At 49.9% G+C, this 25,644-nt stretch overlaps 1 long non-coding RNA gene across 1 annotated transcript in view; it reads left to right on the plus strand.

Moving 5' to 3' along the window:
* LOC138265685 (uncharacterized) overlaps positions 1-25,299 on the plus strand; it is a 40,783-nt gene extending 15,484 nt beyond the window's left edge. Inside the window, exon 3 of the long non-coding RNA XR_011199405.1 lies at positions 24,961-25,299. This is a non-coding gene — a long non-coding RNA (uncharacterized lncRNA). The remainder of the gene's footprint in view (positions 1-24,960) is intronic.
* The last annotated feature ends 345 nt before the right edge of the window (positions 25,300-25,644 follow it).

Below are 25,644 nucleotides of genomic sequence, written 5' to 3' on the forward strand. Positions count from 1 at the left end.
GGCTGCATGGATCTCCTCTTCTATGGATTTTGTGGATCCTGCATCACAGTTGGTGGTCCTTTGTGTCCTCCCTACCAGCTGTCCAACTTGGGTGAAGGTAGGACCTTCCCTTCTCCATGCATAGTGTCTCTTGCAACTGACAAGGCTTGATGGCACCGCCTCCAGGGGAACTTCAGTCTTTGTGTTGCTCCTGTCCACATCACTCTTCCCTGTGACGCTCAGCCCTTCGCATGGTTATTCAGCGACGTGGGACTCCTTTTTAAGTGTCCTGCATGGGCCTCACCGTGACTCCTGTGCTCCTTGCCTGCGAGTCATCTGTGTGGGCTGCATCTTCTTCTTTGGACGCTCCGCACTGCCGAGGGTCGCTACGGACATCTCCTGTGGGTTTAGTTCCCTCTCCCCCTCACTTGGCCTTCCTGGACCCCAACAGCTCCACTGCTAGCAACTGCGATATTTTCCTTTTTCAGGTCTTGTATGTGTTTTTTTCACTCCACAGACTGACTGCAATTCTTCATCCAGCGTGGGACGTCGACCGCATCAGCCAGGAACTCTTCACCTGCCCCAGTGTTGACCGTCTTCTTTCCACCGTCGACCAACTCCTGCATCCACCTAACACCAACACCACCCCACCCCCACTCCCCCTGGTCTAGAGTTTTGTCTGCTGTTTTTCAGTGTTCTCAATTGCTTTTTAAGCCTATTCCTGATTGTTACTGTACATGTGTAGTATGTTTACTTACCTACAATTAGAGTATTGCCTAACTAGTGTTTGTATTACTCTAATAAAGAGCCTCTATTTTCGTAGCACTGAGTGCCTTCTTTCATTTGTGTAAGTGCTGTATGACTACAGTGGTATTGCATGAGAGCTTTGCGTGTCTCCTAAATAAGCCTTGGCTACTTATCCACAGCTACCTTTAGAGAGCCTGGCTTCCTTGACACTGACTCCACTTCACTCATAAGGGATACATGGACCTTGTATAAGGTGATCATACCATAGGTAGTTAGCACACACCAGGCCAGATTCCTACAGTACTCCAGTGATTGCTACCCTTCACTCTCAATACCGGTTCCCCTAAATTGACTATTTAGGGGAACCACTGATACAAGATTGTAGGAAGATGGCTCTGGATATGCTATATCAAATCGAGATATAGTCTGTACAGGGATTCACCAGAGTTTAGAGGCAACAAATATGATACTAATGCTGTTTTGTTGTACTGTGGTCGAGCAGTTAGGCTTATCAGAGGGTAGTGCAAAGCATTTTTTGTACACACAGGTAATAAATGAAGCATGCTCTCAAAGCCCTAATTTCAGGGCAATTCTTTTTAGATACCAAAACTTGTTTTTGTCCATTTATTTCTAGAACCACAAGATTCAATTTGCAAGGAAAGCACATTTACAAGTAAGTATCCAAAATATGTATCAATACCGATTTGTTTTAATTTGGCAATATAAATGGCTTATTTGAATATAGCAAATATGTTTTAAAAGTTGACACACTGCAATTTTCAGGAACAGTTCCGTAGGGAATAAAAGAAAGTACAGTTATGGCGGTAAGTACCAGACCTACAGTTCCATTCTCTGGGGGTTATAATACCATGGGTCTGAGTTTGAGTTAGTGCCAAGCACCCTCCACCAGCCACACGGGGCTGGCTTTATGCAGAGGTCAACGTTGCTGCCGGGTTTTACAGTGGGAACCTATGGCGACTGGGGGCACTCAGAATCAGGCCTGCTTCTAGGTAAGAAGCCTGATCATTTGAGGCTCACCTCCAGGTGTTAACAGTTCCTGCAGGGGGAGGTGAGAAGCACTTCCACCCAGTACAGGCTTTGTTCCTGGCCAGCAACATGTCTGGTCTGTCGCAGGCTGGCAAAAACTAGTCCGCCTACACTAGAATTCTGGTTGGCATTCAGGGGGCATCTCTAAGATGCCCTCTGGGTGTATGTTACAATAAATTGCACACTGGCATCAGTGTGCATTTATTGTGCTGATAAGTTTGATACCAAACTTCCCAGATTTCAGTGTTACCATTATGGAACTGTGGAGTTCATGTTTGACCAACTCCCAGACCATATACTCTTATGGCTAGCCTGCACTTACAATGTCTAAGGTTTTGCTTGGCCACTGTATGGGCATAGTACTTATGCCCTCACCTGTGGTAGAGTGCACCCTGCCTTAGGGCTGTAAGGCCTGATAGAGGGGTTACTTACCTATGCCACAGGCAGTGGGAGGTAGGCATGGCACTCTGAGGGGAGTCCTATGTCGACTTAGTCATTTTCTCCCCACCAGCACACAAGCTGTGAAGCAATGGGCATTAGGGGCAATAGGATTAGGGATGTGCCCTCCTCCCCACAGGGAAGAGGCACAAAGAGGGTGCAGCCACCCTCCAGGCCAGTAGCCATCGGCTACTGCCCTCCCAGACCTAAACACACCCCTAAATTTAGTATTTAGGGGCACTCCAGAACCTAGGAAACTAGATTCCTGCAACCTGAAGAAACGAGGAGGACTGCTGACCTACAAGCCTGCAGAGAAGACTGGCGACCACACCTGCTGTATCCCCAGCCCTACCGGCCTGTCTCCAACTTTGAAAACCTATGACCAGCAGCGCATCCATCAGGGACCAGTGACCTCTGAAGCCTCAAAGGACTGCCCTGGATTAAAGGACCAAGAAACTCCCTTGAACAACGGCCCTGTTCAAAACCAGCTACTTCTTTGCAACAAAGAAGCAACTTTCAAAGACTTCACGTTTCCCGCCGGAAGTGTGAGACTTCACACTCTGCACCCGACGCCCCCGGCTCAAGATCCAGAGAACACAAACTACAGGGAGGACTACCCGGTGTCTGCGAGCCAGTGAGTGACAAGAGACGACCCCTCCCTGAGCCCCCACAGCGATGCCTGCAGAGAATCCAGAAGCGCCCCCTGACCGCGACCTCCAACAAGGGTCCGGCGCCTGGAACCAACACTGCACCCTCAGCACCCAGGACCTGAAGGAACCAAACTTCAGCGCAGGAGTGACCCCCAGGTGACCCTCTCCCTTGTCCAGGTGGTGGCTGTCCCAAGAACCACCCCCTGTGCCTGCCTGCACCACTAGAGTGACCCCCAGGTCCCTCCATTGAAACCAGACGCCTGCTTTGCACACTGCACCCGGCTGGCCCTGTGCTGCCGAGGGTGTATTTTGTATGCCTACTTGTGCGCCCAATCCTCCCTCCCTTTCCCCCCCTCCATTCCCCCCCAGTCTGCCCCTAAGGACGCAGGTACTAAATTGCTGGCAGACTGGAACCGGAGCACCCCTGTTCTCCATAGGCACCTATGTGTTTTGGGCACCACTTTGACATCTGCACCTGACTGGCCCTGAGTTGCTGGTGTGGTAATTTTGGGGTTGCCTTGAACCCCCCCAACGGTGGGCTGCCTATGCCCCAGAACTGAGACTTGAAAGTGTTTTACTTTCCTCCTAATCTAACCTTTACTTACCTCCCCCAGGAACTGTTGATTTTTGCACTGTCCATTTTGAAAATAGTTTATTGCCATTTTTGCAAACACTGTATATGATAGTGCTTTTATTCAAAGTTCCTAAAGTATCTAAGTGAAGTACCTTACATTTAAAGTGTTAACTGTAAATCTTGAACCTGTGGTTCTTAAAATAAACTATGAAAATATTTTTCAATATAAAAACCTATTGGACTGGAGTAAGTCTTTGTTCCTCATTTATTGCCTGTGTGTGTACAACAAATGCTTAAGAGTACTCTCGGATAAGCCTACTGCTCGACCACACTCCCACAAATAGTGCATTAGTATTATCTGATTTTGCCACCTTCTTACCTGTAAGGGGAAACCTTGGGATTTGTGAAGACTATTTCATACTTTGAAATAGTATACACAGAGCCAACTTCCTACACATGGCCCCAGAGGTTCACACTCCTACTAAAGTCTTCTGCCCACCTCAAGGACCGTGTGAATCCTAAGGACTTGCGGTTCTTACTCCCTATCAGTTGGTGGATACTGCTCAGAACTCCGAGGCTACAGCTCACTGTTAGGTGCCTTTGGATTCCAGCTCATCTTCTGATCACCTGATTTCATTGGACGGACTGGATAAGAACCAGTTTTTTCATCCATACAATGTGATTCATAAAACTTCTTGGTACTAGAAATTGTTTATCCTCCAAATCCAGAGGGTAAAGTACATTGCGTATTTTGTTCCTCATCAGACAACCACATGAAGTCTTGTGTTTTTCCTTCACTTTCTTTTGCCTGTTATTGAAAGTCTTACTGTTACAGAAGCGGCAGCCTCCACTTCATATGTTCTGGAGAACGTAGCAAGGGTGAAAAGGACACTTTGTGATTTCATACCTGAAACGCCCAAAAAAGGCTCAACCATGTTGTCCTTCTAAAGTCTGACCTAAGCAGGGGAAAAGGCTGTAGTGTTGTTTGCTGCCCCCAGTTCCCATCTCAACCAGACCTGTATTTTCCTACTTGTATCTTGTTGTATCATACAAAAGTTAAGTACTTCGAAATTGACTGAGGTTTACCTTCCATTAGAGAAACCTTTCAAAAGTCTGTGTATGGATACCTACCTTCCATAAGCCACTACTTTGCCATGCAATCATCCACAACATTTTAGTTCCACTACTTGAGGAAATCGGCGTAGTGACGTCTGTTCTTTTCTGTGCCACACGCTGATGTGGAGAAGAGATACCCTGTTAATTTTTTAAGTGTATTGGACCCTTTTGTCAGTTTTTTGTGTTGACCCTTGGCGCCTCATGATGTCCCCGAAGAACGGGTTCAAGCCTTGCGAGGCCTGTCACCATATGATGTCTGGGACAGATCGGCATCCGGTCCGTTTGTGTTTGTAGTGCAACCCGAAGTTGTGCTTTGAGTGCCAGGCCATGCACCCGAAGGCTTTGAGGGAGCGGTCCCTAAAGCTCATGAAGGCCCGACGCTCGACTGCATCGTTCATGGTGTCACTCATGAGGAGTGCCTTGAGACTGTTCGCGGAGTCACCACCACTCATCATCATACTATTCGTGTCATTCAGGTCAGAGAAAGAAGTCGTCAAAGAAGGCCAGGCGTTTTCCAACTTCACCGCATCGCTCAGCCGATGCGACATGGGAGGAGTGTCCTTGCTGTGCTCCGCACCTCCCCAGTTTTCCGTGAGCCAGGGCGACCCTTGCCAAACTCAATGTGTTTTGAGGCCATGCGCCTCATATTTGGTCATTCTGACCCTTCTGTGGCACCTTCGAGGCCTAGGGGTTCATATGAGGGCCCTTTTGGTTCCACGCCAGCGTCTTTGGCCTCTGCCCCCAGTGGTCCCTCCGGATCCTTGCTGACCCTGGTTCGTGGCATTGCGACCTTCCCCGACACCAGCTAGGTCATCAGTGCTTCTGACATTGGTGGTGCACACGATCGACGTTGACCCAATTCTTACCCACGATGACCCGGAGAAAGAACGGCGCCTGCCGACGCTGCTTCTGACTTCGATGTGGTTCTCACCCCAGATTGGGTTTGGACCCTTATTACTATGGGTACAAATACAAGGAAGGATAGGAGGGGACGCTGGACCCTTTAGAATACCAGCTAGATAACCCTGATTTGGACTGGGCACAGGAATAGGGTGAAGCTAATGGTCTGGATACTTCTCCAGATGCTGGCATGCATTCTCCTCCTACCGTGGCTACGGCGGAGGGAACCTCTTATTCTGTTGTGGTCAGTAGGGTGGCTGAGGTCATTGACATGGAGCTGTCCACTGTAGCGGTCAGGACGAATCTCCTGACGGAGGTGCTTCAAGCTGGGGCTTCTACCGCCGAGCCTCCCCTTCAATGAAGCCCTTATTGATGTCCTTCCGGGTACTTGGTCCAGACCCAGAACATGGGCTCCTGTAAACAGTAGAATTGCTCGCCCCCATCAGCCTGCTCCAAACGACCCTAAATTCCTGGCCCATCACCCCTCACCTGAGAGCCTTTTCATCCAGGCATCATTCTCATCTGGTGCATTACTTTCCACTCCCCCGGATAGAGAATCAAAGACTAACTTGGTAAGAAGATTAGGTTTTCTTCCTCCAGTCTGGCGTTGCGGTCGGTGAGCACTGCATGCCTTTTGTGCTGCTTTAACCACTGCTTGTGGGATACGGTCGTGCAAGTTCTGCCGCAGATCCTGGAGAAGACCCGGGCTAACATCTCCCAAGCCTTTGCTGATGGGAGAGATGCAGCTAAGTTCACCATTCCCTGTGAAATGGACACAACCAATTCTACAGGTAAATGGGATGCGTTGACGGTGGCCTTGAGGAGCCATGCCTGGTTGAGGGCATCTGTTTTTCCAGGAAATGTCCAACAGACCCTCATGGACATGCCCTTTGATGGCACCTGTCTCTTTGGGGACAAGGCGGACTCAGCGCATGAGAGGTTTGAGTGCCGGGCTATGGCTCGATCCCTTGGCCTCTCTGTTTCACCTCACCACCAACAGTCCATATTTTGCCCCTTTCGTGGCAACGGAACGGGCTTCCTGTTGGGTCCCTTTTACAGCCACCGGTGATGCATAATCCTGCAGGCCCATGGGACAGGAAAACACAGGTTTTCCCACTCCACCCTGGTGCAGCCTCCAAACCTTCCTAGTACTGACTAGGAAGGTTCGGACCCTCCTATATACCAGTTGGTGGCAGGATTCGCATTCACCTGCCCCACTAGGAGACCATCACGACAGACAGGTGGGTTTTGCATATCATACAAAGGGGGTAATCCCCACCGGCCATGCCTCCATCTTACGGCCCCTTACCAGATGATCATCTGGCAATTCTCTGCTAGAAAGTCACGGCTCTCTTCGCCAAAGGTGCCATAGAGAGTGTCCCTGTGCCAGAAGTAGGTTGTAGTTGTTATTCCTGCTACTTTCTGGTGCCCAAAAAAGGCAAAGACTTATGTCCTATCCTAGACCTTCGGGCCCTCATTCTGTTCTGCAAGAAGAAGTTCAAAATGATCACTCTGGCTCAAGTCTTGTCTGCCTTAGACCCAGGAGACTGGATGGTAGCGTTATACTTGCAGGGTGCTTGTTTCCATATTCCCATCCTGCCTGCCCACGGGTACTGTCTACGATTCCTAGTAGATCACGAGCACTTTCAATTTACTGTGATCCCTTTGGGCCTTACCAGCACCCCTCGGGTGTTCACGAAAGTGATGGCGGTGGTTGCAGCTCATCTGTGCAGGTTAGGGGTTTCGGTCTTCCCCTATCTCGATGACTGGCTGTTGAAGGCAGACACGCCCCAGAAAGTTGTCTCCCACCTTCAGACTAAGGCGAACCTCCTGCATACATTGAGGTTCACTATAAACATGCCAAAGTCTCACTTGACTTCCTATCAGATGCTCCGTTTAATCGGGGCTGTTCTGGACACAGTGCAGTTTCTGACCTATCCTCCCAAAAAGCGAATCAAGAATATTCATGCTATGATTCTGATGTTTCAGCCTCTATTCTGGCTTTCGGTGAAAACAACTCAGAGGCTGCAGGGCCTCATGGCGTCCTGCATCCTGCTAGTGACACATGCCAGATGGCATATGCGGGCTTTTCAATGGGACTTAAGTTCCAGTGGGCACAGCATCAGTGTAATCTCTCCGACATGGTCTAGATCTCGGAGGGGACTGTGAAAGATCTGCTGTGGTGGCTTTGGAATCTGGATCTCTTGCTTCCCCCAACCAGATATATCAGTAGTGACAGATGCCTCACTACTGGGATTGGGCGGCCACATAGGAGAGGCGTAGATCATAGGCCTCTGGTCTCATGCGGATTCTGGGCCCAACATCAACCTTCTGGAGCTCCAGGGAATCACGCTTGCATTGAAATACTTCCCTCTCTCAAAGGGAAAGTAGTGCAAGTGTTCACAGACGGCACTACTGGCATGTGGTACTGCAACAAACAGGGTGGAGTAGGGTCCTGGACACTTTATAAAGAGGCTCTGTGATTCTGGACATGGCTGGCACATCAGGGCATATCGCTGGTGGTTCAACATCTGGTGTGATCCCCAAGCGTCAGAGCAGACAAATGCAGTCATTGAGTCAGTCGATCTAGAATGGCGTCTACATCTAGAAAAGGTGCAAGGTCTCTTTCACAAATGGGGAGAGCTTTGGTTATCTGTTCGGCTCTGTAGAGAGCACTCAATGTCAGCTGTTTTGCATGTTGAAGTTTTCATGACTGCACTCGCTCTGCAACGCTTTTAGTCTTGAGTGGATCTCGGGCTTCCTTTACGCCTTCCTGCCGATACCACTTCTGGTCCAAGTAATCTTTGTGGCTCGACTGGGCACGGAGAGTACGGTATCCAGAGCTATTGAGCATGGCCACCGATCTTCCAGTCAGACTGCAAATTAGGGAGGCACTTCTGGTGCAGCAGCAGGGGATGGTTCTCCATCTGAAGCTGTCCAATCTTCGCTTTCCATGTGGCGATAGAGCGGCGGCAGTTGACGGCTTTTGACCTTCCACACGAAGTCTGTGAGTTTATCTTGGCAACCAGGAGTCCCTCCACCAAAATGGTATAAGCTTGTCGGCATCAATTTGTGTCATGGTGTAGAAACAAGTCTCTTGATTTCCTCCACCGACCCTTTTCTGTTACCTGTATCATTAGCTCTTCGGAAGGTATGTATTTCCAGGATGTCGGCTCCGAAAAAGTCAGGGTTGAAGCCTTGCAGGGAATGTGGAGGTTGCATGTCTGTGACTGATCCGCACAACGATTGTCTTTGGTGCCTCAGTTCCGATCACGACTTCCAAGAAGGCGGATCCTGCCAAAAGATGAATACGAAGGCATTGAAGGAACGCGAGGCAAAGCTTTTCTTGGCAAGGTCCAAGAAGGAGAGGAAGCAGCACCATCGGTCCTCTTCTGGAAAGTCATCCCATAAGAAGTGACGTCATCGTGACTCCCGACGTCAGTCCAGAAGTCGGTCGAGGTCTCCATCGTCCCGGCACCAAAGGTCTTGGGAAGTGAGTCCGACTGTGTCCCCCTCAACCTGCGACGCCGCAAACGTCCCCGGCCCCGTCAGTCTTTGAAGTTGTGGATCCTCAGTCATCTGGCTTCGCCGGTGCATCCTGAACCTGAAGAGTCCAGCCCGGCACCGGCTCCACAGGCTTATCCTTCGTTCCCGGCTCCGGGTACGGATCCTGCGGCATTCCTTAATGCCATGTTCCAGATTTTTCAAAATATGGCTCCGGGAGGTGGTGCGCCGGCTGGCCCTACTGGTCCCCTGGCTTTCAATCTCGTTCCAGCTCCATATAAACCGACGCCGTTTATACCATTTTGTTTGGCTGGAGATTCAAGTCAGGCCCCTCTGCCGACAGTGCAGCCCTCGACGTCGAGGGAGAGACCTTTGATGCTGGTGTTGGAGGTGATGGGGTCGGATGTCGGCATCGGATGCGGGTGCCTTCTCCATGGCGCTTATGGATCCATCTGCGGCGTCGGTGGATCCGGAGAACCTGTCATGACGCCTTCCCGGCGCCATTCACCGACGTTGCTCTGCTCCATGACTTAGACTTTTAGAGGAGAGGGAATATCAACAGCAATTCCTCGAAGAAGGGGAGATCACTGACCCCCAGGGTGATTTCCCTGGGTTGGACACAGCAAGTGGTCTTGAAACCTCTCAAATATGATCTGCCATCCCCTGATGAATATACAGAGGAGGCAGCCTCGTACCAATCTTATTAGGAAGGCCGCAGCATTTCTGGATCTTCCTTTACCGACAGCGCAGGTGAAGACCAACCTTTCGACTGAGGATTTGCATTCTGCTACAGCCGTGGTGGATCCTCTTTTACCATTTAATGAAGCCCTGATGGATCCGATCGAAGAGGTTTGGAAGAAGCCTGTTTTTTTCTTTGGCTGATAGTAGGTCGGTGGCCAGGCATTATAGATCTGCGCCTGGGGACCCGGAGTTTTTATCCAAACACCCTTCACCAGAGAGCTTGGTGGTCAAGCATCCTGCTCTTTGAGGTCGGCCCCTGGTTCGTTTCCGGGAGTACCCTCGGACCGGGAATCCAAATGGATGTACCAATCGGCCAGGAAGGTGTGTTCTTTTTGCAGCATGGCTCTAAAATTGCCAATGCAACATGTATTCTGGGCAGGTATATCCATGCCATAATGGATGCGACGAAGACTGTACTTCCGGACATGTGCCAGGATTTGTGTAGTCTTCTTTCGGACGCTCGGGTGGCGGCTACACAAGTTATTCAGACAGGGCTGGATACCACGGACTCTATTGCAAGAGCCATGGGGACTTCCGTTGCCTCCAGACGGCATGCGTGGTTACGCACTTCCGGATTTTCGACAGACGTCCAGTCTATGTTGCTGGATCTGCCCTTTGATGGGGCAAAACTGTTTGGTTCAAAAGCGGACTCTTCGCTAGAGCGCTTTAAAGAATGTAGGGCCACAGCTAGATCTTTGGGTCTGCAGGCTGCTGCTACCCCATTTCGATCTCTTAGACGGCTGCATGTTTTTGGAAGAGGTTCTTCCTTTCGTGGGAGATCGCAGCAGTCCTCCAGCCTCCCTTATCGCTCATACAGGGGGCGGGGTAGAGTCGGCACAAGAGGTGCCACCCAGCAGCAGCACCCTTCCTCTTCCGCTGGAGGGTTACCTCAAGGAAAGAAGCCCTAGTTCTCTCACCATTGTTTCTTATACCTCTCCGGTAGGGGGAGGCTTTCACTCTTTCTTCCCATATGGGAGTCTATAACAACAGACTTCATCAGTTTGGTGAGGAGAGGTTACGCCCTTCCCTTTCGGGAGATCCCACCTCACTTCCCTCCCCGTCTTTCCTTTTTGTTCAGAAGATCATCTCTTGCTGTTACAACAGGAGCTTCTCTCCCTATTATTGAAAGGTGCAGTGGGGTTGGTTCCAGAGTAAGAAAGGGGTCAGGGGTGTTATTCCAGGTACTTCCTGATCCCCAAGAAGGATGGTCATCTGAGGCCTATTTTGGACCTGAGGATTTTGAATTGGTTCCTCAAACAGGAGAAATTAAAAATGCTGACTCTATCACAGGTGCTTTTGGTGTTGGACAAGGAGGATTGGATGGTGTCGGTCGGCTTGCAGGATGCTTATTTTCACATTCCCATTCTCAAGTCGCACAGGAAGTATCTCCGGTTTGTGGTAGGATCGCAGCACTACCAGTTTGCGGTCCTTCCTTTTGGTCTTACTTCCGCACCACGGGTCTTCACGAAGGTGATTGCAGTTGTTGCAGCACACCTCAGGAGAAAGGGAGTAGCAGTATTCCCTTACCTGGACGATTGGTTTATCAAAGCTCGGTCTCCGGGGCTTGTGCTGCGTCATCTGCAGCTGACAACCCAGTTGTTGTTCAGTCTGTGTTTTACAATAAATGTGCCCAAGTCTCACCTAGAGCCCTCTCAACGTCTCCTGTTCATAGGGGCAGTACTGGACACAACATTGAATCGAGCCTTTCCTCCGCCACAGCGGATACAGGACATTCAGGCGCTGGTTCCAATGTTTCAAGAAGGAGCAGTAGTTCCGGTCCTCAAGGTCCTTTGTTTGCTCGGTCTGTTCGCTTCTTGCATTCTGTTGGTCACGCATGCACACTGGCATATGAGGGCTCTTCAGTGGTGCTTCCGCAAGCAGTGGCTTCAGCACAGAGGAGATCTCGGGGAATCGATGAGGGTCTCCAGAGACACTGCAGCGGATCTCCGATGGTGGGCTGTGGAAGGCAACCTTTCTCAAGAGAAGCCGTTCTCGCAGCCAACTCTGGTGGCCACAGTGATAACGGATGCCTCCACCGTAGGGTGGGGAGCTCATCTGGAGGATCTGGAGATCAAGGATCGTTGGTCTCCAGTAGAGCAGAGGTTTCATATTAATCTGCTGGAACTACGGGCGATTCGTTTGGCCCTCAAGGCCTTCCTCCCTTCCCTTTGCGGTCAGTCAGTTCTGATTCTGATGGACAACACAACTGCGATTTGGTATATCAACAAACAGGGGGGTGTAGGGTCGTACCTTCTTTGCAGAGAGGCTCTGCGACTCTGGTCCCGGGTGCGGGACCATCGGCTTTGTGTAGTGGCAAACCTTTTGGCCGGGGTCCTAAACGTACATGCGGACAAGCTCAGTCGCTTCTTCTCGGACAACCACGAGTGGTGTCTGCATCCGGATCTAGTTCTTTACATCTTTCGGATGGTTTTTTTTCCCTGAATAGACCTCTTTGCCACTCGAGAATGCGCATTGTCAGTCGTTATGCAGCCTCCAGTATCCGATGCAAGGAGCGTTGGGGGGCGCTTTTCAGATGTCCTGGTGCGACCAGTTGCTTTATGCGTTTCCTCCCATACCCTTGATTCCTCGGGCCCGGTCTTGCCGAATCTTCCCCAAAACCCAAGTCATTCTGAAAGCTCTGGATTGGCCATGAAGGGTGTGGTATGCAGACCTTCTCCGACTCACTGTACCCTCCGCTCCGTCTCCCTCTCAGGGCAGACCTCCTTTCGCAGGGGCAGGTTCGACACACCACCTCCAAAGCCTGCAGCTTCATGCCTGGCGATCGAACGGGGCAACCGGAGTTCCTTTTCTCTCCCACCAAAGGTGGTGGACGTTCTTTTATCAGCCAGACGACACTCCACCAAGTTGGTCTATGCAAGTAGGTGGGCTAATTTTGTTCGTTGGTGTGGGGAGAAGAAAATGTATCCCTTAAGTGCCCATCTTTCTGATGTTTTGTTGTTCGCGTTGTCATTGGCTCAGCGTGGTTGTGCTTTGCCCACGGTTAAGGGCTATCTTTCGGCCCTTTCGACTTTTTTTATATCTTCCAGATCAGCCCTCCCTATTCAGATCTCCTTTTGTTGTTCGATTTTTGAGGGGGCTTACTAATAAATTTCCTCCCAGGCCTTTTATTATGCCGCAGTGGGACTTGAATTTGGTGTTGACTTCCTTGCTGCCCATTAGGATATTTGTTTTTCAAAACGGTGGCCATCACTTCGGCTAGACGTGTTAGCAAACTGCAGGCTCTTTCTGCTCACCCGCCTTTCACCACTTTTTATAAGGATTAGGTGGTTTTGAGGACCAGGGTGGCTTTCCTCCCCAAGGTGGTGTCTCCATTTCACTTGGGACAATCAATAACTCTCTTGACGTTCTACCCTCCTCCTCATCCATCTAAGGAGGAGGAAAGACTCCATCGTCTGGACCCTAAGAGGGCTCTCAGTTTTTATGTCGACAGGACGAGAGAGTTCCGGTTGGATGAACAACTCTTTATTGGATACGTGAGGAAGGGGAAGGCCGTCCACAAGAGAGCGATCTCCAGGTGGGCCGTTCTTTGTATTAAAATATGTTACTCATTGGCAAAGAAGGATCCTCCTGAGGGGATCAGGGCTCATTCCACCAGGGCCAAGTCAACCTCATCGGCTTTGGCCAGAGGTGTTCTGATGGTGGACATCTGCAAGGCTGTGACTTGGTCTTCCCTCTACACCTTTGTGAAGCATTATTGTTTGGATGCAGAGGTGCGAATGGATGGCAATTTTGCGCGGTCGGTGCTGCAGGATTTCCTGGTTTGACCAGACAGACACCCTCCGAGGTGGTACTGCTTTGGGACTCTATTCATTAGGTGAGGAATCCACAGGTAGTTGTATCCATCAGAAGAGCAAGTTACTTACCTTCGGTAACGCTTTTTCTGGTGGATATATTAGCTACCTGTGGATTCCTCATGGTCCCTCCCGCCTCCCAGTTGTCTGTCTGGTCATACCAGGATCGGCATGGGTGTGAAGAGACGAAGAAAGGGAAGGCGGTGCGAGAAGTGCAACATCTCACGATGGGTGCTTCTTTGCATCAAAAAGTGCTACGCTTTGGCTAAGAAGTTTAAAAAAAAAAAAAAAAAACGTATTTATTTTTATTTATATTTTTGCCAACTTCATAGGGATTCGAGAGGTACCCATAGTTTGTGGGTTCCCCTGGAGGAGAACAAGAATTTATCCCAGACGACTCGGAGAGGCATCGGTCGACTGCACCATCGGCTTCAGTGGGGCCTATTCACCCAAGGTCTGATTGGACCCTTTTTCCTATGGGGAGGAATTGGATGGATCCCTGGACCATTATGAATACCAGGATGACCATGCTGTGGACTGGGAACAGGATTTGGGTGAAGCAAGTGGTCTGGATACTTCTCCTGACGCTGGCATGCTGTCTCCTCCTAGTGTGGCTACGGCGGAGGAAGCAACTTACAGTATGGTGGTCAGTAGGGCAGCTGAGGTCCTCAGCCTTGAGCTACCTACTGTGGAAGTCAGGTCTAATCTCCTGACTGAGGTGCTTCAGCCTGGGGCTTCTACTTCAGAACCCCTTCTCTCATTCAATGAGGCCCTCACCGATGTCCTTTTGGGTACATGGTCCAAACCCAACACAGGGGCTCCTGTGAACAGGACTATTGCTATCCGCCATTGGCCTGCACCGACCGACCCAAAATTCCTGTCCCAACACCCCACTCCTGAGAGTCGTGTTATCCAGGCTTCCACTTCTTCAGGCGCATTCCCTTCCGTACCCCAGGATAGTGAATCCAAAAGGCTGGAACAATTTGCCAAGAAGTTGTTTTCTTCCTGCAGCCTCGCACTGCGGTCTGTGAACACTGCATGTTTTTTGTGACGTTATACCCACTCCCTGTGGGTTACAGTTGCGCAAGTCCTGCCGCAGATACCGGAGGAGGCCCGTGCTATCGTCTCCCAAGCAGTGAAAGATGGGAGAGATGCAGAAAAGTTCACTATCCGTTGTGGGCGGGATACGAGAGACTTTCTGGGCAGATCGGTTGCAACAACAGTGGTCTTACGGCGCCATGCCTGGTTATGCACTTGTGGCTTCTCGGGGGATGTCAAACAGTCACTCATGGACATGCCCTTTGATGGCACCCATCTCTTTGGAGACAAAGCGGACTCTGCCTTGGAGAGATTCAATGATTCCCAGTCTACGGCTCGGACCCTTGGTCTTTCCTCCGCCACTCGCCCACCGCATTCAGCTTTTCATCCATTTCGTGGAACACGGAAGGGGCACCCTGTCATGTCCTCAACCCAGCCATCGTGCCACACACGCTGGGCAGCCTATGCATGGCCGAGGTCGCGGAATTCCACGTGGCTGTGAGACAGGGAACCATAGGTCTGTCCATTCCACCTCAGCCCCCCCCCCCCCGCTGCAGTCTCCAAACCCTCCTAGTCCCGTCACTCCTACCCAGTTAGGGGCAGGATCCGCCATCACCTGCCCCTCTGGGAACTTATCACCACTGATGGGTGGGTTTTGCAGATCATTCGGAAGGGCTACTCCTCCCCACCCTCCTTTGGAATCTGCAGCACCACACATGCCACCATCCTCCCATCATCTTCCGGAGGATCATTTTGTGCTTCTCCACCAGGAAGTCATGGTTCTCTTGGCCAAGGGAGCTATAGAAAGAGTCCCTGTGCCAGAAGTGGGTCGTGGTTGTTATTCCTGCTACTTTCTTATACCAACGAAGGACAAGGGCTTACACCCAATCCTAGACTTTCGGGTCCTGAACTACTTCCTCAAGAAGGAGAAATTAAAAATGGTCACCCTGGCTCAGGTTCTTTCTGCCTTAGACCCATGAGACTGGATGGTAGCGTTGGACTTGCAGGACACTTCTTTTCACATCCCCATCCTGCCTGCCCACAGACGTTACCTACGATTCATGGTAGGTCACGAGCACTTTCAGTTTACCATGCTCCTTTTCGGCCTTACCACCGCCCCTCTGGTGTTCACAAAAATGATGGCGGTGGTTGCAGCTTATCTGTGCAGGTTAGGGGTCTCAGTTTTCCTCTACCTCAATGACTGGCTGTTGAAGGCGCCTTCTCCCCAGACAGTTGTCTCTCACCTTCAGACTATGGAGAACCTCCTGCACAAGCTGGGGTTCACTATAAACGTGCCGAAGTCACACCTGACTCCCTCTCAGACGCTCACTTTCATTGGAGCTGTTCTGGATACAGTGCGATTTCTCGCTTATTCTCCAGACAAGCGAGTCCAAGACCTTCAGGCTATGATTCAGATCTTTCTTTAGCCTCGGTCTTGGGTTTCGGTGAGTGTGAGCCTGCTGGGCCTCATGGCCTCCTGTCTCCTGCTAGTACACATGCCAGATGGCATATGCGCACTCTGCAGTGGGACCTAAAGTTCCACTGCGCAGCATCAGGGAAATCGCTCAGACATGGTCCATATCTCGGAGGGGACTGCGAAAGACCTGCAGTGGTGGCTTTAGAATCCAAATTGTGTCAACAGCAGATCCCTCTCCCTTCCCCAACCAGATCTCTCTATAGTGACAGATGCGTCACTTGTGGGTTGGTGTGGCCACATGGGAGAAGCAGAGATCAGAGGCCTCTGGTTTCCGGCGGAGTCGGGCTCCACATAAAAATGCTGGAGCTCCGGGCAATCAGGCTTAGGTCAAAAACATTCCTTCCCTCTCTAAGGGAAAGTGGTGCAGGTGTTCACAGACCACACTACCGCCATGTGGTACTCCAACAGACAACTCGGGGTAGGGTCCTGGACCCTTTGTCAGGAAGCACTACGCCTCTGAACATGGCTGGAATATCAGGGCATTACGCTGATGGTTGAACATCTGGCAGGCTCTCAACGCCAGAGCAGACAAACTCAGCCGCCGACGCACAGTCGATCACGAATGGCGTCTCTATCTGGAGGTGACGCAAGGTCTCAAGTGGGGAGAGCCTTGGTTAGATCTGTTTGCCTCCGCAGAGAACACGCAATGTCAGCTGTTTTGCACGTTGGAATTTTCGAAGACGGCACTCGCTCAGAGACGCTTTTCATCTCGAGTGGAGCTCCAGCCTCCTGTACGCCTTCCCGTCTAGCCCTCTTCTACCCAGAGTTCTCAAGAAAATCAAGTACGACCGGGCCCAAGTTATCTTGGTGGCTCCGGACTGGGCTTGAAGAGTGTGGTATCCAGAGCTATTGAGCATGTCCATCCATCCTCCACTCAGACTGCCTCTTTGGGCGGATCTTCTGTCACAGCAGCAGGAGACGGTTCTCCACCGGCACCTGTCCAACCTCCACCTTCATGCGTGGAGATTGAGCTGCAACAGTTGAATGCATTTGCCCTTCCACCCAAAGTCTGCAATGTTTCTTGGCAGCCAGGCATCCATCGACTAAAACTGTATATGCCTGTTGTTGGAATAAATCTTGTGGCATGGTGTACCAACAAATCTGTTGATCACATTTGTGCCCCTCTGTCAGAGGTTCTTCTGTTCATTATTTAGCCCAGCAGGGCTCTGCTTTGGGCACCCTTAAAGGTTACCTGATCAGCCCTCACTCTTTAAATCTCCTATTGTCAGTAGGTTCTTAAAAGGGCTCACCCACTTAATTATCTCCCACTCCATTTATTATGCCTCAGTGGGATCTTAATCTTGTACTTACTTATTTAATGTGTACCCCCTTTGAGCCAATGCATAATTGTCCCTTGCGGATCCTCGCATTCAAACTGTCTTTCTTTGTCGCTATCACCTCTGCTTGCAGGGTAAGTGAGCTCCAGGTGCTTTCTTCAATGCCTCTAAACTTGTCTGTACACCCTGACAAAGTGGTGTTACGCATTAGAGCTTCATTCCTTCCTAAGGTATTTACACCATTTTATGTAGGCCAGTCCATCACTTTGCCTACCTTCTACACACTCCCACACCCTTCCCATGAGAAGGGGAGAGACTCCACTGTCTGGACCCAAAAAGAGTGTTGGTGTTCTACCTCCATGGTACTAAAGATTTCCAGGTGGGCAATCAACTCTTTGGCTATGTGGGTGCTAAGAAAGGGAAGGCGGTGCAAAAGCATATCATCTCTCGATGGGTGCTTCTTTGCATCAAAATGTGCTACACTTTGGCTAAAAAGCAACCTCCTGAAGGCTTGCGTGCTCATTCCAACAGAGAAATTGCGGCTTCCACTGCGTTAGCACGCGGAGTTCCTGTCCTGGATATCTGTCGGGCAGCTACATGGGCATCCCTGCACACGTTTGATAAGCATTACTGCCTGGATAGTCAGGTCCGTCGAGGCGGCTACTTTGGTCGTTCAGTCCTGCAAGACTTTCTAGTATGATCTTTGTTCGCAGCCCACCACATAGGATGGCATTGCTTGGGTATCAATTCTAAGGTGAGGAATCTGCAACTAGAAGTCTCTATCAGATGTACAGGTTAGTTGCCTTCGGTATTTGAAATATCTGGTGGGAGACACATTCTAGTTGCAGCTTCCTTACCGCCCGCTCATCCTCTCCGCTTTGCGAAATTATTTCTGGGGACAGGTGTTCCACCCTTTCAGGTCCTTAGCTCTGTCACACCAATCTCAGTGTTCTTAGCGGCTCTGCGCTCTGGCGTGGAAAGTCGTTAAAAGAAACTGACATCACTGCGGGAGGGCGGCGTCAGTGTACTACTCCAGACGTCATCAAGGCATCAGTCGATGCCTGCGGAGTCGAACAACGCCACCTACAGACGCCCAAGGGTATTGCTCAAAGAAAAATCTCCAGATACAGTCTAACGCCTGGGGGGAAATTCTAAGGTAAGGAATCTGCAACTAGAATATGTCTCTACCAGATATTTCATTACTGAAGGTAAGTAATTTGTACTTTAGGCCATTTGTGAGCTTGCATAAGGGGTCGCACCCCTTATCAGTATAAAGGTTTAAACATTTTTTTAAACAAACCCTGGTTTCTAGTGGCTTCTGCACCCCACCCCCTGCCAAAAGGGGCAGATCGGCCTAATTAATAAAGGCCAATCTGCCCCCGGGGGGGGGGGGGCAGAAATGATATTTAAAAAAAATTGCTTGAGGGGGGAACAACCCTTGCCGAAGGGGTCACTCCTGTTCTCAATATAAATAAAAGCATCCCTGGTGCCTAATGGCTTCTGCCCTCCCTGGGGGCAGATCAGCCTATTTCTGATGGATACAACTACCTGTGGATTCCTCACCTAATGAATACTCCCATTGCGCCAGCGTTCGACGGAAATCTTCCTAGCTTCTGCACGTCGACGAGGACGTCACAGTTGCCCACGCGACGCTGTCTGACGTCATACAGGCAATAAGAGGTCCTCGCCGACGTCCGTTCACTTTTTTCCGTGCCATTCGAAAAGGTTATCTTAGAGGGAGCTACTGTTGCTGTTCGACAGTGAGTGTGTTTTTTGGATCTATTTTTTTCTTTGAGATTACAATGTCGCAAAGAAAGTCAGGATTCAAGCCCTGCCGTGAGTGTGGGGGCAAAATGTCGGTAACTAACTAAGACTGTTTGTGGTGTCTTAGTTCCGATCATGATGTTGACAAGTGTGATTCGTGTCAACATATGAATCCTAAGGCCCTGAAAGAGCGCGAGGCTAAGCTTTTTCTGGCGAAGTCGAAAAGGAAGGAAAAGAGATGTCATCGAAAATCCTCGTCACCGAAGTCTCATCGGCGTCATCGGGACTCCCGGCGTCATCGAGAATCACGGCGCCGGTCGAGTAAAGAGAGGTCGAGGTCACTATCAACTCGACGTCTGAAGACTTGGGAGGTCAGTCCCACTGTCACTCCCCATCCGTCGACGCCGTTTCCTTCTCCAGCCTCACCGACTTCGCCTGGGTCATCGGGCCAACCACCTTCAGTGTTTGAGGTTCCACAGCCTCAAATATTTTCTCTGTCGTTGCAGACGTCGAGGTCGGTGTCGCCTTCGAACCAGGCACCCCAGTACCCGGCTTTCCCGGCCCCTGGAGCTGATAGTACCGCATTTTTAAATGCGATGTTTTCCATCTTCCAGCAGATGGCTCCAGGTGGTGGACCGGCTGGTCCTTCGGGCCCTTTGGCCTTCAACATGGGTGCTCCGGCTCCGCTTCGACCGGCACCCTTTATGCCCTTTCTCCCCCTGGGGAACGTGGGCTCGGCGCCGGTATCGGCTCCGGTGGCTCCTGAGACTTCGGCTCCGGTGGCTTCGATGTTTCAACCAGTGGCGCCGTCTAGACCTCCTGCAACTCCGAAGCAGTCTTCTCTCCATGCGACTCCTCGATCGGCGTCGTTCTTCAACATCAGCTGACGCCATGTCGACGCCGAGGATAGAGGAGAAGCTGCACTCGAGGAGACTTGCTCTCCACCTCCTTGAAGAGCAGGAGTACCAGAGACAAAACATGGAGGAAGGAGAGATTGAGGACTCTCGTGAGGGTCTCCATGGGCTGGACACTGCTAGTGGCCTAGATACTTCCCCCGAGTGGGACTTGTCATCTCCTGGGGAGTATACAGAAGAGGCGGCCACTTTTTATTCTGTTATCAGGAAGGCAGCTAGCTTCTTGGATCTTCCTTTGCCAGTAACTGAAGCCAAGCAGAATTTGTTGACAGAGGTGTTGCATCCGGCCTCTACATTGGCAGAACCACTTTTGCCGTTCAATGAGGCTTTGCTGGACCCTGTTTTGGAAGTCTGGAAGAAGCCGGGGTCTTCTTCAGCTGTCAATAGATCTGTGGCTGGGAGGTATCGGGCTGCACCGGCTGACCCTGGTTTTCTTACCAGACATCCAACACCTGAAAACTTGGTGGTCCAGGCTTCCTGCTCGGCAAGGTCTGCTCCTGGCTCTTTTCCATCTGTGCCCTCGGATAGAGACTCCAAGAAGATGGACATGGCACCCAAAAAGGTGTTCTCTTCATGTAGCACGGCATTGAAGTCCACCAATGCTACATGTATTTTAGGAAGATACCTTTATGCCCTGATGGACGAGATTGCATCAACGCATACGGAGGTCCCTCAGGGGCTGTTAAATCTAGTATTGGACGCTCAGGCAGCTGCAACTCTGGTTATCCAATCTGGGTTGGATACAACTGACTCCTTTGCTAGGGCAATGGGCACTGCTGTAGTTACGAGGAGGCAGGCTTGGCTTCGTAACTCATGATTTTCCTCTGATGTGCAGTCGACCCTACTGGACCTTCCTTTTGTTGGGAACAAGCTCTTTGGTGCCAAGGCGGATTCGGCCTTAGAGAGGTTCTAGGAGAGCAGGGCCACGGCCAAGTCGCTGGGCTTGCAAGCCACTTCTTCTGCCTCCTCCAGATTTTTTAGGAGGATTTGATTGTGGCTCCTCCTCCTCCTCCTCCTCCTTTCGAGGGAAATTCCAGAAGCCTACCTCTGCTCTCTCCTATAGATCTTTTAGAGGGAGGGGTAGGGTCCGTACCAGGGGAGCCTCTCAGCAGCACTCTGCCTTTTCCTCTTCCTCTGGAGGGGTGCAGCAGGGGAAGCAGCCTTAGGCTTCCAACAATTACCACTCACTCCACTCCTGTAGGGGGGAGGTTACTGAATTTTCTCCACAAGTGGGAGGTCATAACTTCAGACTCCTGGGTTACCAGCATTGTGAGAAAAGGCTACACCCTTCCCTTTTGGGACTTTCAGCCCCCCATCCCGCCCCGCCCATCTTCTTGTTCAGAAGAACACCTCCTGTTGTTGGAACAGGAGGTTCAAGTCCTCCTTTCAAAGGGCTCGGTGGAGTTGGTTCCAGAGCAATAAAGGGGTCAAGGTTGTTATTCAAGGTACTTCCTGATTCCCAAGAAGGATGGTCGTTTGAGACCAATCCTGGACCTAAGTATCTTGAATTGGTTCCTCAAACAGGAAAAGTTCAAGATGCTGACCCTAGCTCAGGTGCTTTTGGCACTGAACATTGGAGATTGGATGGTGTCTGTCGACTTGCAGGATGCTTACTTTCATATCCTGATACTGAGGTCGCACAGGAAGTATCTCCGTTTTGTGGTGGGGTCGCAGCACTATCAGTTTGCGGTCCTCCCGTTTGGTCTTACTTCAGCACCTCGAGTCTTCACGAAGGTGATGTCGGTGGTTGCGGCAGAGCTCAGAAGGAATGGGATAGCAGTATTTCCTTATCTAGACGACTGGTTGATCAAAGCCAGGTCTCCGGAGCTCGTGTTGCATCACCTGCAGTCGACAACCCAGTTGTTGTTCGACCTGGGCTTTTGGGTGAACATGCCCAAATCTCACCTAGAGCCCTCTCAGCGCCTCCTGTTCATAGGGGCAGTACTGGATACAACATTGAACCGAGCCTTTCCTCCGCCTCAGCGGATTCAGGACATTCAGGCGTTGGTTCCAATGTTTCAAAGTGGAGCAGTCATTCCAGTCCTCAAGGTCCTACGTCTGCTCGGTCTGTTTGCTTCTTGCATACTGTTGGTCATGCATGCTCGCTGGCACATGAGGGCTCTTCAGTGGTGCCTCCGAAGGCAGTAATCTCAACACAAAGGGGATCTCGAAGGCTCGGTGAGAATCTCCAGAGATGCTGCCATGGATTTGAAATGGTGGATTGCGGACGGCAATCTTTCCAGAGGAAGGCCGTTCTCGCAAGCTACGCCTGTGGCCACAGTAATAACGGATGCTTCCACTCTAGGGTGGGGAGCTCATCTGTGGGACCTGGAGATCAAGGGACTTTGGTCTCCAGTAGAACAGGTGTTTCATATCAATCTGTTGGAGTTACGGGCTGTACTTCTGGCTCTCAAGGCCTTCCTCCCGTCCCTTCTTGGTCAGTCGGTTCAGGTCCTGACGGACAACACTACTGCGATGTGGTATATAAACAAACAGGGAGGGGTAGGGTCGTACCTTCTCTGCAGAGAAGCTCTACGGCTATGGTCCTGGGCAAAGGACCATCAGATTTGCTTGGTAGCAAATTATCTGGCCGGAGTCTTGAACGTACGTGCGGACAATCTGTCGCCATTTCTCGGCCGATCACGAGTGGCGTCTCCATCCAGATCAAGTCCGGTTAATCTTCCAGATGTGGGGGTTTCCTCGGATAGATCTGTTTGCCATCCGGGAGAATTCGCACTGCCCGTTATTCTGCAGCCTCCAGTATCTGGTACAAGGAGCTTTGGGGGATGCGTTTCAGATGACCTGGTGCGACCAGTTGCTTTACGCGTTTCCCCCCATACCCTTGATTCCTTGTGTGTTGAGTAAAATTCGCCAAGACCGGGCTCAAGTCATCTTAATTGCTCCGGATTGGCCAAGGAGGGTGTGGTACTCGGACCTTCTCCAACTCTCACTGTGCCCTCCGCTCCGTCTCCCTCTCAGGGCAGACCTCCTCTCGCAGTCGCAGGGGCAGGTTTTACACCCCCACCTCCAGAGCCTGCACCTTCATGCCTGGAGATTGAACGGGGCAACCTGAGTTCTTTCTCTCTCCTGCCTGATGTAGTGGATGTTATCTTATCGGCCAGGCGACACTCCAATAAATCTATCTACGCTAATAGGTGGTCTAAATTTGTGGTTTGGTGTGGAGAGAGGCAGATTGATCCCTTACGTGCTCATTTGTCAGATGTTTTATCTTTTGCTTTGTCTTTAGCACAGAGGGGTTGTGCAGTGGCTACTGTTCAGGGTTACTTGTCTGCCTTGTCAGCCTTTCTCTGTCTTCCAGACCAGCCTTCTTTATTTAAATCACCAATAGTACTTAGATTCTTGAAGGGCCTTATGAATAAAATCCCTCCAACTCCTTTCGTTATGGCTCAATGGGATTTGACTGTGGTTCTAACTTTCCCTATGGGGGGCCCCTTTTGAGCCTATGCATTCTTGCCCCATAAGATTATTGGTTCTTAAAACGGTTTTCCTGGTTGCAATTACCTCTGCAAGGAGAGTGAGTGAGTTGCAGGCTCTATCGGTAAAACCCCCTTATACATCTTTTTATGGGGATAAGGTGGTGCTGAGGACGAAGGCTGCTTTCCTTCCGAAGGTTGTTTCACCCTTTCATTTGGCCCAGACAATTACTCTATCCACGTTTTATCCTCCGCCTCATCCGTCAAAGGAAGAAGAGAGACTACACCACTTGGACCCAAAGAGGGCGCTAAGCTTTTATATAGTCAGGACAAAGGATTTCAGGCTGGAGGATCAGCTTTTCATCGGATACGTGGGAAAGAGGAGAGGAAAGGCAGTCCACAAGAGAACACTCTCCAGGTGGGTTGCTCTTTGCATTAAAATGTGTTGCTCTTTAGCAAAGAAGGATCCTCCTGATGGTATAAGAGCTCATTCCACCAGAGCTAAGTCGGCCTCTTCGACCTTGGCTAGGGGTGTTCCTGTGGTCGACATCTGCAAGGCCGCAACTTGGTCATCCCTTCATACTTTTGCGAAGCATTACTGCTTGGACTCTGAGGTCAGAAGGGATGGCCATTTTGCACGGTCAGTGCTGCAGGATTTCTTGGTTTGACCATTCAGGCACCCACCACCGAGTGCGGTACTGCTTTGGGACTCTATTCATTAGTTGAGGAATCCACAGGTAGTTGTATCCATCAGAAGAATGAGTTACTTACCTTCGGTAGCGACTTTTCTGGTGGATACATTAGCTACCTGTGGATTCCTCGCGGTCCCGTCCGCCTCCCCGTTGCCTGTTTGGTCTAACCAAGTAATTCTTGAGTGTGCTACTCTTGGTTTTGAGGATTTGTATATATTATGTATATATGTTTATATCTATATATAGTTAATATATTTATTTACTTGTTTTTAAAAAAAAAGGGTAGGTTGAATTCTCAGAATGATGTGTTTGTTTGGAATATCATTAAATATTACTATTGTTCTTTCATCTCAATGGCCTATTATTCTCAGGCACGTAAAAAATGTTGGTACTGACGTCGGCGAGGACCTCTTATTGCCTGTATGACGTCAGACGGCATCGCGTGGGCAACTGCTCGTCGACGTGCAGAAGCTAGGAAGAAGATTTCCGTTGAATGCTGGCGCAATGGGAGTATTCATTAGGTGAGGAATCCACAGGAAGCTAATGTATCCACCAGAAAAGTCGCTACCGAAGGTAAGTAACTCGTTCTTTAATAGCATTATGTCCATGGCAGTGAAGGGCTTAAGGACATGAAGACAACACCCGCTTTAGCAAGAGGTTTCTGTTGACCCGGTGACAAAGTTGATGCAGGATACATTTGGGACTTTCCTATGGTAGTAGTATGACTGTTTTGCCATTATCATGCTTTTCAATACTGTATTTGAGATTTAAGGTGACATTGCTATTTGCGTGCCCTCCACTTGAACGTCATATTGGTTCTGCATGGAATAGTTACAAGGTGTATTTTCTCTTCTAGGGAATGACGACTCCAAACGGGAATGAACAAGAAGGAACTGACCATTTTTATCTCACGAAGAAAGAGGGGACATAAACATGGACTATGTTATGAATTTAGAGTTTGATAGGTTATGTGGAATACCCTTTCCCTAAGATTTCTGTGAAATAAAGGTTTTTTTTTCTAATTGTAAAGGCTGCTGATTAATAAAATGGACAAAGGAAATGCATAATCCATGGCTCCGGTCTTGAGATTGAATCATAGTTCATAATTTCAATAATTATCAAAAGTAAATGTGCTTTGCTAATGTGTCCCTCATTAGTGCTGACCTACCATTAGTATTTTTTTGTGAAAGCTAACTACCCAACTGCATCTCCAATAACTTTATTTTTAACCATTTTTAAATTGCATTTTCAATATCACAATCTTGAATAAATTACATCTATGAAAGTTACATTATCATTAGTAAAATCCGCAATCCAGCTACATCGTCATTAATAAAATAGTTTCACATCAGTATCAGCATGAGTCCTTGGTTCAGTCCTTAAACAGCAACATTGGAAAAAACAAGTCATGTGTTGATGTTAACTCACATTCTGCTATTACCATAAGTGCTATTCAATCTTCCTATCTCAAGCAGGTACTGCAAACATTGAAAATCAACAGTGACATCCATGAAGCTATAATGGCCACTAGGAAGCTATT

This window comes from Pleurodeles waltl, chromosome 11 (assembly GCF_031143425.1).
Source record: "Pleurodeles waltl isolate 20211129_DDA chromosome 11, aPleWal1.hap1.20221129, whole genome shotgun sequence".
In the NCBI taxonomy this organism is placed as follows: domain Eukaryota; kingdom Metazoa; phylum Chordata; class Amphibia; order Caudata; family Salamandridae; genus Pleurodeles; species Pleurodeles waltl.